The following is a 15,403-nucleotide window of genomic DNA, read 5'->3' as shown; positions in this document are numbered from 1 at the left end:
GATGCTATTTTTCACAAGATTGGCAGAGATCCCAAAGTTAGATAATAGTGCTTTGACAAGGATGTGGCTCTCGTGTTTGTAATGGTAAAAGATTGTCATTGAAGTCCATAGTAGTGACTGCCTGATAAATTATGGTTCTTCCATACAATAGAACAACACGCAGCTTGGAAAAGAGAAAGTGCTCTATGTACTGATACACAGTGATCCCTGGAATACATAAATAAGTTAAAAAAGCCAGGAGCAGGATAGTGTAGAGGTATACAGTCATTTATGTGCAGGATGGGGAGAGAATATATACAAATGTACACTGCTTGGATATGCATGAAATAGCTCTGGCAGGAAGAAGCAGATTTTAAAACTCTGACTTGCAGAGCTTTATTTCCAGACCACAATAAAAACTAAATATATGGAGATTTAAGTGTTCAGATAGGAAATTAGGTCCTACCTACAGCTCTAGGAAATCAGCTTCTGGAGGAGATAGCCTGTGGACTGTCAGTGATTGCATATGCAGAGAACACTGCACAAGGACACCAGGAACTGGTAAACAGTTGTTGCTTCAGAGAAAAAGAATCGGTGGCTAGGGGATTATTTTGGTCATTTTGTATTTTGACCATATGCATAAACTAAATTAAGGTTTTTTCCCCCCAAACGGCAAAGAGTCACTGACAAGACTTATGGCAAATACATCATGTTCTGATAGTCAACGTTTCATTGTAAATCAAGAGAGCTAGGAGTATTTGAAACCTGACTAGGGGGTAGGTTACAGCATTTATAAGATGGGAGGCCAACATGAAATAGATGGCTGGCTCCAGAAGGATCACTGAATTAGTTGAGTCCATGGAATGTGTTCACAGGGAGACTGATTTTAGGGGCAGCTGAGCCATTTCTCATCCTCCATACGCATTCCCTTAGCCCTTCAACTGACCTGCTGAATAGGAGGTCTTCTTTTCTCCAGACTTTTTTCAGTTTGGTGGGGTTTAGATTGTGCTGGGAGTGTTCCACCTTTTGTTTTTGTTTTTTAGCCTTATTTTTAACAGTTTAGTGAGAGTAATTAAAAAGTGGGTCAAGAAGCTTCTTACTGTGCTTTACCTGGCCTTTTCTCCCTCTCTCTCCTTCGTTCTGGTGGAAACCTCCTCCACCCACTGCACCACTTCCAGCCGATGGTTTCTCCTATACAACACCGGGCTAGGTCTGCTGGCCAGCAAGCAGCCTTTTCCTGGTATCTACATCCCAGGGAAATACAGATAGATGTTTTTCAGAGCATTTCAGGCTTGGCAAGATTGGCTGGACGGGTGGGATTGTTGCAACAGTTTGTCCTTATTATTACCCTCTTTCCTGTTTCTTTTCACATGTTTCTGTTGTTTTAAAGGGTTTTGTTTGGATTAATTAATTACAGGAGGAGAAAAAGCAAACCTTTCCACAGCTATGGTGGGCCAGGTGCTTTAAGAGGAGGCAAGTCATGGATGATTGTTGGCCTTTCCAGATGATCATGAGTAACTGATGCTGCAGTACCTCTCTCCACAGAGGCTCTTGCAGAGTATTAATGATTAACAATGTTCACGGCCTCTCACAGAGTTAAATTGGTCTACGTCTCAGTCACTGAAGTAAAAAATGTGACGGAGTGATTTATCCAGGGTGGGGCAAGCCCACACAGCAGGTGAATTAGGAGTGCAGCCCAGAAGTCAGACCATCTTATTAATGCCCTGCTCTAACCACCATAACTTCCTTTCTTATTTTTTTAATCAGCTTGTAGAGAGAGCGAAAGAAGGAATGGGCTGTATTAATAATGGCTATATTCTACCAGAATATAGAATGAAAGGCTTTAAAGACTTCCTTTCATCGCCTTTTTTACTTCCCTCCCCCTATTTAAAACAAACTTTCTGGCTTGATGACAATCTCAGTGACATTTCAGACTTCCCTTCCTAATTCTCATTTGACAGAGGCATGTCCCTTTTTAGCCATTTCCCCTGATTTTCTTTGACTCTGCAGCACAGCATATATCTGAAGGGGCAGGCATCTAAGATTTTTGTCTTTCTAAAATTTAACAGCGTACAAACCCTACTGAGAAATAAATATGATCCTGCAAAACCTTTTCTATTAAGTGCGGGAAGAGTATTCTAGCTTTCATCTCTTTCATCATTTCAGCAGTGCACTCACTGGGGAACAGATCATTTCACCAGCTTTTCCAATGGAGAAATAGCCAGACTGATGACTCCTCAGAAAAATTCCTTTCTTTTCTTTTTCTGCTAAAAGGCACATTAAGATTTATTAACCCAGGTTGGTTATCAGTTCAAAGTCATACAGATGCATAGTGTGAAAAGTCAAAATATATTAGGGCTTCCCTGGTGGCCCAGTGGTTAAGAATCTGCCTGCCAATGCGGGGGAACACAGGTTCGAGCCCTGGTCTGGGAAGATCCCACATGCTGTGGAGCAACTAAGCCTGTGCGCCACAACTACTGAGCCTGTGCTCTAGAGCCTGCGAGCCACAACTACTGAGCCCTTGCGCCTAGAGCCCGTGTTCTGCAACAAGAGAAGCCACCCCATTGAGAAGCCCGCGCACCGCAACAAAGAGTAGCCCCCGCTCGCTGCAACTAGAGAAAGCCCACGTGCAGCAACGAAGACCCAAGACAGCCAAAGATAAAATAAATAAAATAAAATTTTAAAAATCTATAAAAAAAAAATGTATTATGCAGTCTCCTGACCCAGGCCTGGGTCCTGCTTTCCAGAGGCAACCACTTTAAACTCTTTTAGCTAGTTCTTCTGGTATTATTTTGTTTGTGATTTAAACTACTGTGTTTAGTATACGGTTATTTATTGTTTTTTCAATATTAGACATTTTTAAAAAGACATCATTTATTAACTTCCTGTTAATTCTAGTCTTTAAGAAGCACCAACTCCTGTTTTGGAAGAGGAGGAATTAACACTCTTGTACTGCCCCTCCCCTGAGCCCAGGTGTGGACTACCCTTGTATTTCCTTTTATGTATGTATGTTATTTGTTAGTTTGCTTCATTTTCTGTGTCCCTATCACATTTTCCCCAAACTCTCCAACAAGGCTGTGAAATCCATCTCAGTATTTTTCTCCACTATGTCAGATAATCTGTCATTTACATCCCATCCCCAGTCCCTTCTGGAGCCTTCCATCCTCCTGCTCAGGTCTGGGCTCCTTGTTCTCTCGGCTTCCTGTGCAGCTGTTGTTCTGGGCCTGCCTTTCATCCCTCTTTGTGTGGCTCCCCTGTTTCTTGGATCCTTTGTCTTACTTTTTCTAGGTTTATTCCCTCGTTTTGATAGAGCTCATCCTCCAGTTACATCCTGAAGAAATGATTTATGGGAGATAAATTTTTGAAACTTGGAGTGTCTGAAAATGACTTTGTTCTGTCTTCACATTTTACTAGTGGTTTTGCTGGGTATAACATTATAGGTGGAAAATGATTTTCCTTCAGAATTGTGAGGACATTGCTCCATGGTCAGAAGCCATTTGGAAGTCTTGAATCTTCGTATATGACCTCATCCTCCCCGCCCCCCTCTGCCCCCCTGCCTTGGAAGTTTTTAGGATCTTCTCACCAGGCAGCCAGACCCCCAGCAGTGAGAAGAACCCACTCCTTTTTGCATCTTTTTCTAGGTGCTCTTCACCATCTGATCCCTTCCACTGGGTACACCAACTCAGTTGCCCACTGAACAAGCGAGAAAGTCGTATCTGCATGATTCTCTTACCTTGACATAGTTGGTTGTGACAGCTGGAGGGAGTGGTCATCTTTGCTGCAGCTCAGTTTGCTGCCTGTAGCAAATCTGTACACCTGAATAATTCTTTCTGGCAGCTTCTGACAAGAAGTTGTTCAGTTGGCTGATTATTGAGTTAGCTAATTGCTCCAATTACATCCATCCAGTATTGGTTTTAGCTTCAAGGCTGGACTCAGGCATTGCTTCTGGCTCATAACGTAGTAGAGTGTATGACTTTAAAACTAGCCCCCAAGAGCAAACAGACGAAAGTAGCCTGGCTGTGAGGTAGCCAGTGACAAGAGAAAAAGACTCATTTGCCACCCTCAGCTAAGTTCATCCTTAGGTCTCTTGACCTGGTTGTTCCAGGGCTTCATTATCACAAAATATGAATGCAAATATCACTTTTTAAAATTTTTATTTGTTTTATTTATTTATTTTTGGCTGCGTTGGGTCTTCGTTGCTGCGTGCGGGGTTTCTCTAGTTGCTGCGAGCAGGGGGCTGTTCTTCGTTGTGGTGCGTGGACTTCTCATTGCATTGGCTTCTCTTGTTGTGGACCATGGGCTCTAGGTGTGTGGGCTTCAGTAGTTGTGGCTTGAGGGCTCTAGAGAGCAGGCTCAGTAGTTGTGGCGCACGGACTTAGTTGCTCCGCGGCACGTGGGATCTTCCCGGACCAGGCTTGAACCTGTGCTCCCTGCCTTGGCAGGCGGATTCTTAACCACTTCACCACCAGGGAAGCCCCATTTTTTTTTGTCTTGCAAATTCTATTGTCATAGACCAAAAAAAAGCAAAGATTCATCCAGCATTCCCCTTAATTCTGTCCCTTATTTGCGTTTCAATTAGGACTTGCTTAGCCTGTGTACCCCAGATTACAGTTTACGGCAAGGATGTTGAGCATTCTGCAGGCTCTCATCCAGTGGTGCCGAGGCCAGCCTAAGACAAATTCCAGGCTCCTGACAGCCGTTCAAGGAGGGGTCTGCCATCTGTTGCAATGAACAAATGCTTTTCCTGTCCCTGCTCTGAAGTACTTACGTCTCCTGTAGAAGAAAACCCAGTGAAGGATGGACAGCAGCTATGAGATGAGCCAACATCAAGAGTTGTTATTTTAGTAGATATCATTATTGGAATCTATTTATAATATACGAAGTTGATACGTTTTCCCAATATTCATACATTCTTTTAACAAACGTTTACTGAGTACCTAACAAGTGCCAGGCATTGTGCCGGGTGTTTGAGTTATATCAGTGATCAAAACAGACGTTGGCTCAAGCCTTTGTGGAGTTTCCATTCCAGCAGGGAGATAGACGTTAAACGTAATAAATAAATTATGTGGTGTGTTAGAAAATGCTGAATGTTACGAAGAAAAGGAAATCCGAGGAGGGTAGGGAAATCAGGACTGTGGGGTGAGAGTTAAGTTTAGAGTATTGAATAGGTTAGTAAGCGTTAAGTGTCAGTGAGAAGTTTGAGATTTGAGCACAGACTTGAGGGAGGTAAGGAAGTTAACAAGATGTTATGTGGGAAGAGAGTATTTCAGGTGGAAGGAATGGCTTGCAAAGGTGTTGCACGCCTGAAGCGGAATGAGTCGGGCGGTTAGTTATGAGAGGAGATCGGAGAGGTAAGTACCTGGCGGGTGCTGTTGCCCTCTACTAAGGTGTGGAAAGCGGCTGCAGGCGAGGTCTACTGGGCATCCAAGTGGAGAGGCCCACTGGGCAGTTGAGTGAAATTCTGGAGTTAGGGAGAGAGGTCTGGGCTGAAAATAGGACATTTGGAGGTCAGAGGCAAATAAATGGTATTTAAGCTTTGGGACTGGGTGAAATCACTCAGGCAGTGAGTGTACATGGAGAAAAGCAGTCCAGGGATCGAGTGCCAGAAGCCTCCCAGATACCCTCAAAGAAGCCAACATTAACAGTCAGACAAGTCCGAATAGTGGGCCATTCTGTAGGCAAGGGGAGTGTTCTAGACAAGGGAGATCAACTTTCCTTGGTTTGAAACTTTTCAAAATTGGAAGTTTGTGGGGGAAAATGTCAAAATTTCAAATATACTTTGCTGCCAGAGGTGAATTAGCCTCAGGAAAAGATAGAACAAGCAACTCCTAAAGTCTCAGATCAATCATTTTTCTGTAGCAGCAGCAAGATTTTAATTTCTTTCTGTATTCTAGAGAAGCATCTTTTCAAGGACATGAGAGGGTAAGAGCAGGAACAACAGGAAGTGTTGACTTTCTGCTGTGTGCCAGGTATTATGCTGCTCAGTGCGCTCACATACGTTGAGCATGTAATTATCTCTTTCTGGACTTCCTATCCCACGTTGTCCCCTTGGCAAATTCTTTCTCATCCTTCACGTTTCAGACACCTCCCCCTCCCTTTCTACAGCCTTCCGCAGTTCACACTCTTAGGCTCCTACTGCACTTGCTGTGTAGCGCTTTTCTCATAATCTAATTCTTGTTTGCATATCTGTCTCAAGCAAGTGAATTAAATGAGGATAAGAAATTTGTGTTTCTATCTTCAGTGGCCAACAGAGTCTGGTACACTGAAGGCACTCAATGAATAAAGGCTGAGTTGATGAATATCTCATTTAATCATCATGCTTCAAGGTAGTTATTATTATCCTCATTTTATTAATTGGTTACTTGAGGCTCAGATGAATTTACTCACCCAGGGTTTTAAAAGAAAAAAAACCTTAAGTGGCAGGGGCAGGTTTCTGCACTGAATGCTAAGCCACTATGTCTCACTGCTTTAAAAACACAGTTCCAAAGTAGTACTGTTGATATGCGGGACTTAGCTATATAAGCAGTGCTCAGATATTCCAGTATTCCTGTCTGAAGTCTAGATTTCTGATTTTCCTCACCCTTAGGAAACTTTCATATGACTATCAACATAGGGGACAAGTTGAAAGTTTAAATGTATTTCTCATAGGAAGCTACAACAGATACCAACTGTATAATCTTAAACTTAAGATTTAAAAATATTAGCTGTCTGGGACTTCCCTGGCAGTCCAGTGGTTAAGACTCTGTGCTTCCACTGAAGGGGTCACACGTTCGATCCCTGGTCTGGGAACTAAGATCGTGCATGCCACGCCGAGTGGCCAAAAAAATAAAAATAATAGTAAATAAAACTGTTAATATTAGAATAGGCAGATCTGTAGAGACAGAAAATAGATTAGTGGTTGCCTGGAGCTAGAGGAATGGTGGTGACTGCTAATGGGTATGAGGGGGTTTTTTTTGAGAGGGTGATAAAATGTTCCAAAATTAGATTGTGGTAATGGCTGTACAACTGAATATACTAAAAACCATTGACTTGCATGCTTTAAATGAGTGAATAGTATATGAACTATATCTCAGTAAAGCTGTTTTTAAAAGTATTAACTGAGAATAAAAAATGATGTGTCATCAGATTTTCCAGCATTCTTTTAGAATACAAATCATTTTAGTAGCTTATATATTTGGGTTATCGTCTCTATTATCTTCACTCTTAGAGAAAAGCTCTTCCTCGTTACAACTAGGTAAATTTTCGTTTTGTGTGTTTTTGCGTGGGTGCCCTTTTAGTTTTAGTTATATCATTCACATGAGACCGTCAGTGTCGACACCCCTAGCTCCGAACCTCCTTCCTTCGTCTGGGCAGTGAGAATGGTGAACATGCTCACTCAGTCTTTGCTGAATTACCAGCTGGGCCTCACAGTGATGGGAGCAGCATCGTGAAGCCACTTGCCCCCAAGGAGAGGGCCACAGACTCTCCCAGGCTGCTCCTGGCTTCTGGGCAAGAAGCCACAGGTCAGAGGCCTTGCTCTCACAGCAGGGAGAGAGTGATGCCAGGTTTCCCAGGACACATGGTTAATATACAAGGATGAATCAGAGAACTGAACAGTCCACCCTTCACATCTTTAGTTGGTGGAATTTGCTTTGATTTGTTCTCATTTTCTTGAACCATCTGTGCGTGGCAGCATTGGCCAGCTTTGTTTCACCACACCTTCATCTCCCAGCCAGTAGTCGCTAAAGCTCCTTTTTCAGACTTATTGATTGTGACCCATAGTCATACATTTACGTTGTGACCCATTGTGGATCATGGTCATAAAGGCTCTGAGGGGATCCCAGCGTGCAAAGAAACTGGATTTGTTCAAGGTTCCTCCACCACTCAGCAGTAGGGTTGGATGACAGGAACCTCGTAGAACAGTCTACATTTCTGAATGAAAAAGCTACTTTAGCAACCCCTAGCTGGCAGATTAAGGAAAGGGACTCTACTTATCCTTATCATTTTTTTCTTGCCTTAGAGATGGAGGGTGGGAATTCTTTTTGGTAGTCAGTGATGCAGTGGGTAAAAATCTTCCACTTATTAAAGAGAAACTATGTTGTGGTTATACAGATTACCCAGCTGCGGTTAACATCTATGAAAACCATTTCCTGAGTGCAGTAAAAAGAAAGTTTTCTGCTTTCTGTACCAGACTCCGTGGGAACAGATATTTTTCTTTGTTGAAATCCATTGCATTGCTTTAGCAAAGTGACACCTAGGGCTCAGGCTTGAAACAGCCCCCTTCTTTTGATCATGCTTGTGCAGGTAATTGCTTCCCAAGGACTCTTTAAATCCTAGATTGTAAAGGGGTCCTGTGACAATGGGAAAACTGTGGATAATGGTGTGTCCTGGCTTTTTGAGGACAGATGGGAGCTGCCCTGGAGTGGGGCAGGTTGGGGTCTGGGCCTCGTTGAGTTGCCCACTGAGTTACCAGGATAGCGGCTTCTGGGAAGCCAGAGAAGATGCCCTGGCAAGCGAGCGAGCGACTGACAGTGCAGATGCCACCCTGAGAGGGATTTGGAGTCAGGGCCCCAGCAGGAGTGTCAAGTGCTGGAAATTACCTTTCTTACTGTTCAGCCCCATCTAATGAAAGGACCATAAAGTGCACATGCGCGCACACACACACACACACACACACACACACGCACACGCACGGCAGAACTGTGAGGTGTCGGGAATCACTGCATGCTTATTTAGTAGTGGTAAGAAGGTGAGGCATGGAGGGGAGTAATTTTGCAAAATGTGTGCTAGCTAACTCCTGTGTGTTCAAAGCCTTGTGGCTAATGTGCCTGCCCATTTCTAGAAAGGAGCGCAGGCATGACTCATCTGGTCTGACTGAGGACACCCCACGCATCCTGAAACTTCGACCTGATCTCAGCCTGGGAGGTGGCCAAGAATTTAAAAATGTATTTTATGTTGACATCCTCAGACATTTTCATGAGGAGATGGAGACCTGCCTGAGAAAAAGCAAGCCGGGAGTCAAACAACAGAATGAGGTTTGAGAAAACATGCCAACTCCTGAATCAGCAATTAGCCAAAACAAGCCAGTCGGAGCACATGTATCTTCTGGGCTTTGCTTCTCATGTTGGCTGGTGTCTCTGACAGATGTGCTCTTTTCCTGATGGGATCGATCAGGGTGAGTGTGGCTCCTGCCCTCAGACCAGGCAGGTCGTCCGCAGAGCCGCCCTGGCCTGGTGCAGTCACAGGACGAAACCAACAGAGCTCTCCTTCGGAAGGGCCTTGATGTGTTAGCCGCCAGATCCTGATTCTGCCTCATCTCTCCTTTGCCTCTATGGCTGTGATTGGTTGGAGCCCATATGGAAGCAGTATCAGGAAAAACAAGCTGTGCCTTCCTCAGTTGAGCTCCCAGGGTTCTGCATAAAGAAAAATGTCATTATGGGCTTTGTTAGAAGCTGTATTCAATAATTCCTTTAAAATTCGGTCTCAGAAATGTAAATGGCCTGTTTGTGTTGGTCAATACATTATTCTCCCCAACTCTGCCTGATCATACAAATTAAAGCAACAACAGTTTGCACCTCAAGGGGAAAGTGTCCCTCCCCTCCCCAGGCATAACCCTCATTCCCAATAAACTAAACATTTCCTCCTTGGAGAGCCCCCAGGCCTCCTTCACTCCCCAACTGCTGTGAAATGGTGGAGGCCCTTCCCTGCTTTGCCCTGAGCCCCCATCATGGGAATGGTGTGAGGAAGGAAGTTGCTGGAGCAGAGGCAGGAAGGGATGTGGCATTATCTCTTCCCCAGGGAATGAGATACAACCACAGGGGAGTGGGACAAAGGAGAAGGGAAATTCAGTAGTATTTCCTACAGGTCTGGTGGGTAGGCCAGAGGGTTTTGCTTTGCCACTGACTTCATGTCACTTAACCCTACGCATACCAGGCCTCCAGCCCTTGAGAAGAGTATCCAGGTATCGAGGTGAATGCTTCCGTGTTGGCCAGAGACCTCTGTGCTCACCATTGGCAGATCTAGTCTAGGGCTCTGCTGATGATCTCATAACCATTGGCCTTTCTCCAGTTACTGCTTTTTCCCTTTTTAGAGACTTTCTTACAGCCAGAGCTTTATGATCCCTTTGGGATTTTCTGCATATTTATCCTTCAAATAGGGTCCTTCACTATTCATTCACCCCAGTCTGTCCTTAGACATGGCCAAGGCATTATAGGTGAGGTATGAATTAAGCAGTCAGAACTTCCTGAAGGTATTATTCTACATATTACACATTAATTACAAATTAATCACAGAGAAGAGAATGTACATTTACAAATGAGAGCTCTTGCAGTCACCACATTACCCAAGGGGCCACACTTAGCATCATGAGTCCTGGGCTGACCTGACACTATGTGTCCATTACTATGTGATGGTGCAGTAAGAAGTACCCTACCTCATGTACATGGCATATTTGGTATAGGAAAGAGACAAATCGTAAATGAGCAATATTCTGTAAAACAACCAACCTAGACTCAAAAGACTATCAAAGACCAAAAAACAAACAAAACAAAAGGCAGAAGACTGTGCTAGATTAAAGGAGGCTAAGGGAACCCCAGATGTGGTGCCTGATTAGAGGCAATGGGGAACAAATGTGAAGGCCGTTGGGGAGGCACTGAGGGAAATGTGAATATGAACTTTAAGTTAGAGTACACCATTCTATCAATGTGAGATTTCTTGGGTATAAGGTGTTGTTTATGTAGAAGAATGTCCTTAGGAGACACACGCAAAGTATTTAGAGGTGAAGGAGCATGAATCACCCCCCCAAAAAAAGATAAGCAGATGTGGCAAAATGTTAATAATTGGTTAATCTAAGTGAAGAGTGTTTAGGTAATAGTCGTTCTCTGCTTTCAACTTTTCTGTCAGTTTGACATTTTTCAAACAGGAAAGTTGAGGGAAATTTCTCAGTAGACCACACTGCTGTTCTTGTGCCATCACATTCCATACCGCAGAAGCAGGAGTGCACTGGATGCTCGCATACCCTAAAGCTCACCCACCCACCTGGCAACGCAAGCCCTTTTGCATCTTCATACAGCATTTTTCTCTGCATTAAGTGTGTGAACCAAGCATTGCAGAGGCCTCACGTGCACCAAGGAATGGTGTGGGAAAGGACCCATTCTTTCCTAATGCTTGTCTAAATTTGAGCCTCTCTGAAAGGTCTGAACTAGGCAGATTAATAAAGACAAACAACAATAAAAACAAACAATTGCCTTCTGTGGCAAGGGGCGCAAGCCCACTGAGCTGGTTTCAGCAGAACAATAGACCAGTGGACGACTGTTCTTCACAAAGAGGGGCATTAACTTTCTCTTGGCATATGATGCAAATAAACTACTGCCCAACAGATCAGTTAGTTTGTCCCAGAGAAAAAGTCCATTTCAGTCACTTGAGAGTCCCTAACCCCAAGTTACTTGTCTCAAAAATAAATGACCTTTATCGCAAGAGAGACCAGAAACTGTGCAGTTAGAGGATCCCTGCTGCTCTGGGGAGAACTGACTGTGAATGAATGTCTTCTATAGGAAGAGCTGTCCATTTAAACAGAACCAAGTCAGCTAGAATAGTCCTCCCAGCAGCAGCTCAAAGGCCAAAGCAGGCAAAATAGACCTCTGTGCTTAACAGGTAGGGAAGGAAGAGTTGAAAGGGGCTTTTTCTATAATATAGTGTTTTAGAAGCTTAGAATTCAGGGCTTTTGCAACCAGAATCATCAGGTATGTTTCATAGACATGCTATAAAGATGCAGAGCAGCGGAAATCAAATCAGACCAACTTACGTTCCCTTCACTCTTTTTTTTTTTAATTAATTTACTTATTTATTTACATTTGGCTGCGTTGGGTCTTTGCTGCTGCATGTGCACTTTCTCTAGTTGCGGCGAGTGGGGGCTACTCTTCATTGTGGTACGCGGGCTTCTCATTGCGGTGGTTTCTCTTGTTGTGGAGCACTGGCTCTAGGCACACGGGCTTCAGTAGTTGTGGCACGCAGGCTCAGTAGTTGTGGCTCGCAGGCTCTAGAGCGCAGGCTCAGTATTTGTGGCGCACGGGCTTAGTTGCCGCGTGGCACGTGGGATCTTCGCAGACCAGGGCGCGAACCTGTGTCCCCTGCATTGGCAGGCGGATTCTTAACCGCTGCGCCACCAGGGAAGTCCCTCCCTTTACTCTTGGATTGGCATAAGATCAATAACTGAGTAGCAGATTGTTTTCTATTTGTACAAAAACGGAAGCTGCTGCTGTTTGCCAGCTTTTATTTCACCTTTTGCTGATAGATGCCTTTTTTTTGGCTGGCAGTGTATCAATGTCAATATTTCTGGTTTTCCACTTTCCTGAGTCCCGATGTCCCATAGAATACTGTCAATACAATGTTGGGAAGTGAATGGGATTTAAACTCTTTTCCTAATTTACCACTGGCTTCCAGTCCATTTCCTTGAGTCATCTTGTGTTGGGCTTTGTGGAGATTATTTAGAGACTTACACAGGTGGGGAGTGAAATTGGCCCAGAGACTAGGGCTTTACATTTCATTCTTTGGGATTTCAGCTTAATCCAAAGAAGATCTGAAAGAGAATAGTGGTTTCAATCAGACAGCTCTCACTGAAGAATTTCATCATAAACTCTCTTCCCATTTCTCAGGAAGTACCATGCCAGTTCCAGACCCTTGTATGGCTCTGGAAAATAGTCCATGGGTAAGCTACAAATAAGTCCACTCCTTACGAATGACTGTAAACAGATGACAAATACTAAGGAAACTGCATATCTCTGCCAAAGAATCTTTGTTCCAAATAATTTGCATGTTAGTGGTTAAACAGGTTGTGAGAGAGAAGGCGTAGGCTTGAGCTGGGCTCTGTATGTTGAAGTTCTAAGTAAAGGTCAGTAGTGCTTCCGTGCACATGTGTTGACCCTATCCTTGCTTGTCCAATTTTGGCGTTTCCTTTTCTTTCCTGTTGGTCCAAGTGCAGTGTTAAATCCTTCTGTTATAAGAGAAGATTCACTTGGATAAGTCCATTATCGAATCATATTAAACATGTAGTAGTCATGTACCATGGCAAGGCTTTGTACTACGCTGGGTGAGCCAAGAATGAGTAAGACATGGACCCTGTGTACAGTAAGCTCCAGGACAACAGGGAAAATAAGAATATCCTCCCCAACCCCAAAATCAGCAGTGAAATTGGTGTGTGGAAGGGATCTCCAAAGGTTATCTGTCCTCAGCTCTAGTATCAGCAAGGTGGAGAAGACAGGCCAGGTGTCAAAAGCACTGAGTACTAGACCCAAGTCTCCCACGGTGAACTTGGGCAGATTTCTTAACCTTCTTAGACTTTAGTTAACTCATCTCTGAAATAAAGAGGTTGCATTAAACAGCCTCTCAGCCGCTCCCTGTTTTGTGTCCTGATAGTATTTGGTCACAGTTTTTTTGGATGATGATCTCCTCTACTAGATTTTCTCCTGGAAGCCAAAGATTATGTTTTATATATTTTTGTATCCCCAGTTCCAAGCACATTGTCTGGTGTACAGTAATTTCTGATTAATCTTTGTTGGATGAGTCCAATGAACAAATGACTCTAAATTCATTCCCAAACCTCAAATTCTATTCTGTGAGACAGCTGGGTGCCTGAGGCCAATTTTAAAGATTATGGGAAAGATGTTCCCACCTTTTCTTCACAACCAGTTGTTGTGTCCTCTCATCCTTTCTGTTTCTGTTTAAGAAGTTATTTTCCCAGCTCCTTTCCAGTACCTCTCATAAATAAACAGCAGGATCCAGAGCATCACTGAGCATGGCCAGATAAAGCAGTGCTTTTGCTACGAAACAAATCATTTGAATGACTCTGTGTCCGTGCTCATGGGACTGGAGCAAAGAAAACATGTTACTTTAATATCTTTATAATAGACTCAACAGGATGGAGTTTATCATTTAGTTGCAGTGAATTTTGTTAAACTTCCATTCTGGGGGCTAAAAGGCGGCATAATTTCTAGCAAATTATCATTGTAAACTTTGAATTCAGCAAGGAAAAAGACAATGGTCATTTTGCCCTTTTTGTCCCTTTTACTCTTCTGAGATTCTGAATATGTTTTTGTGAGGTCTTGGTTGGTGTCTGGTGTTGGGACACGTCATCGGGCTTGGTACAGTGGGAAGGGAATTGGGATAATTGCTGATTGATGGAGAACAGGACAGAAAGCACAAGAAAAAAGGCTTAGTAAGAGGCTCTTTCACAAGTGTGTTGTGCACTCAGCCATACTCTCTGATGGCACGGAAGCCAGCTGCTTAGAGTGAAGGTCGTGCTCCTCAGACAGGATTAGTCTCACATCGAACTTACGGTCGTAAGATCAGTAGAGTAGGAGGAGGCGGTTGAAATGTCACTGTTACATTGAAAACACCTCGGCAGCAGTAGTCTGGATATGTCTGAGTATAACCTTCTGAATGCAGTCTGTGAGGGAGCAAGTGCAGGGTGCCTTCCTGTGGACTTTGACCTCTAACAGGTGGGTGAAGGTTCTCTTGAATGTGGTTTCTGTGACACAGCTCACCCCACTTTAGAACCAAGACTGGAAAATCTGCAGCTGGGGGAGGGGTTGGGCTGTCAAAGCCGACTTTCTGGTAGTCCCTTGCCATTATGGCTTAGGATCCAGAACAAAGAGAAGTCAGTGTTGCTATTGCTCTGATGCCTGAAACTGCACTGGTTCCTGCTGACAGCAGAGAGGTCTCCAAGGGAATTCGGACCTTCCCCTTTCCCCTGTTTTCCAGTGTACACACCTGCTAAATGCCTGTGGGATGCCAGTGCTGAAGTTGCTCCCTCCTGGCCTAGCTGCAGTTCTGAGAGGGGGAGCCGTAGGCCGAGGCGCTCTCTGCAGTTTCCTTCACAGCAGAATAGAGACAGCCAGCAGCCACTGCCCAGAATCTGGCTCTTTCCTGCCTGCCCCAGCTTTCCCGAAAGCCTGGTGGATGAACTTTAACAGCAGAGATGTGTCCAAGGTCAGGGTAAATCTGCCTTCCTGACAATTGCAATGGAATGATGCCAGGATTATGCCACTAAAGCCCCATTTCAAGGTGGAGAGTGAGTGTGAGACCCCACATTCCAGGTTCCAGGAACCAAGTGCTGGTCGCTCCGTGATGATGAACCTCCGCATGTTTTGGCTGCTACTATAAATGTGTCGTTCACTTTGATTTAGCCTCAAATACAAGAGGGGTAATTTTGCTTTTGAGGCCATCAGATTAGGAAATCATACACCGTGTTAATGATCCAGTGCAAGCAGACATAGAAGCTTTCTCCTAAAGCATAATAGCACAGGTGAAATTTTGCTGATATTCATTTAAAGGGGGATTACAACTTTTCCTTTTCTAGAACCTTTTTCGCTGGTATGCGGCAAAAATCATTTTCCCATAGACTTCTCGAAGTGACTTTTTGAAAAGATGGTATATTCTGGTAATACTG

At 44.0% G+C, this 15,403-nt stretch overlaps 1 protein-coding gene and 1 long non-coding RNA gene across 3 annotated transcripts in view; both read left to right on the top strand.

The window, feature by feature from the left end:
• LOC132509450 (uncharacterized) overlaps window positions 1–8,845 on the top strand; it is a 32,282-nt gene extending 23,437 nt beyond the window's left edge. The window contains exon 4 of the long non-coding RNA XR_009536996.1: window positions 8,801–8,845. This is a non-coding gene — a long non-coding RNA (uncharacterized LOC132509450). The remainder of the gene's footprint in view (window positions 1–8,800) is intronic.
• CFDP1 (craniofacial development protein 1) overlaps window positions 1–15,403 on the top strand; it is a 139,521-nt gene that overhangs the window by 105,723 nt on the left and 18,395 nt on the right. The gene's annotated exons all lie outside the window — the stretch shown is intronic.

Source organism: Lagenorhynchus albirostris, chromosome 19 (genome assembly GCF_949774975.1).
Source record: "Lagenorhynchus albirostris chromosome 19, mLagAlb1.1, whole genome shotgun sequence".
Classification (NCBI taxonomy): Eukaryota; Metazoa; Chordata; class Mammalia; order Artiodactyla; family Delphinidae; genus Lagenorhynchus; species Lagenorhynchus albirostris.
Note: the sequence above shows the minus strand (reverse complement) of the source record. Positions and strands in the feature narration are given on the sequence as shown.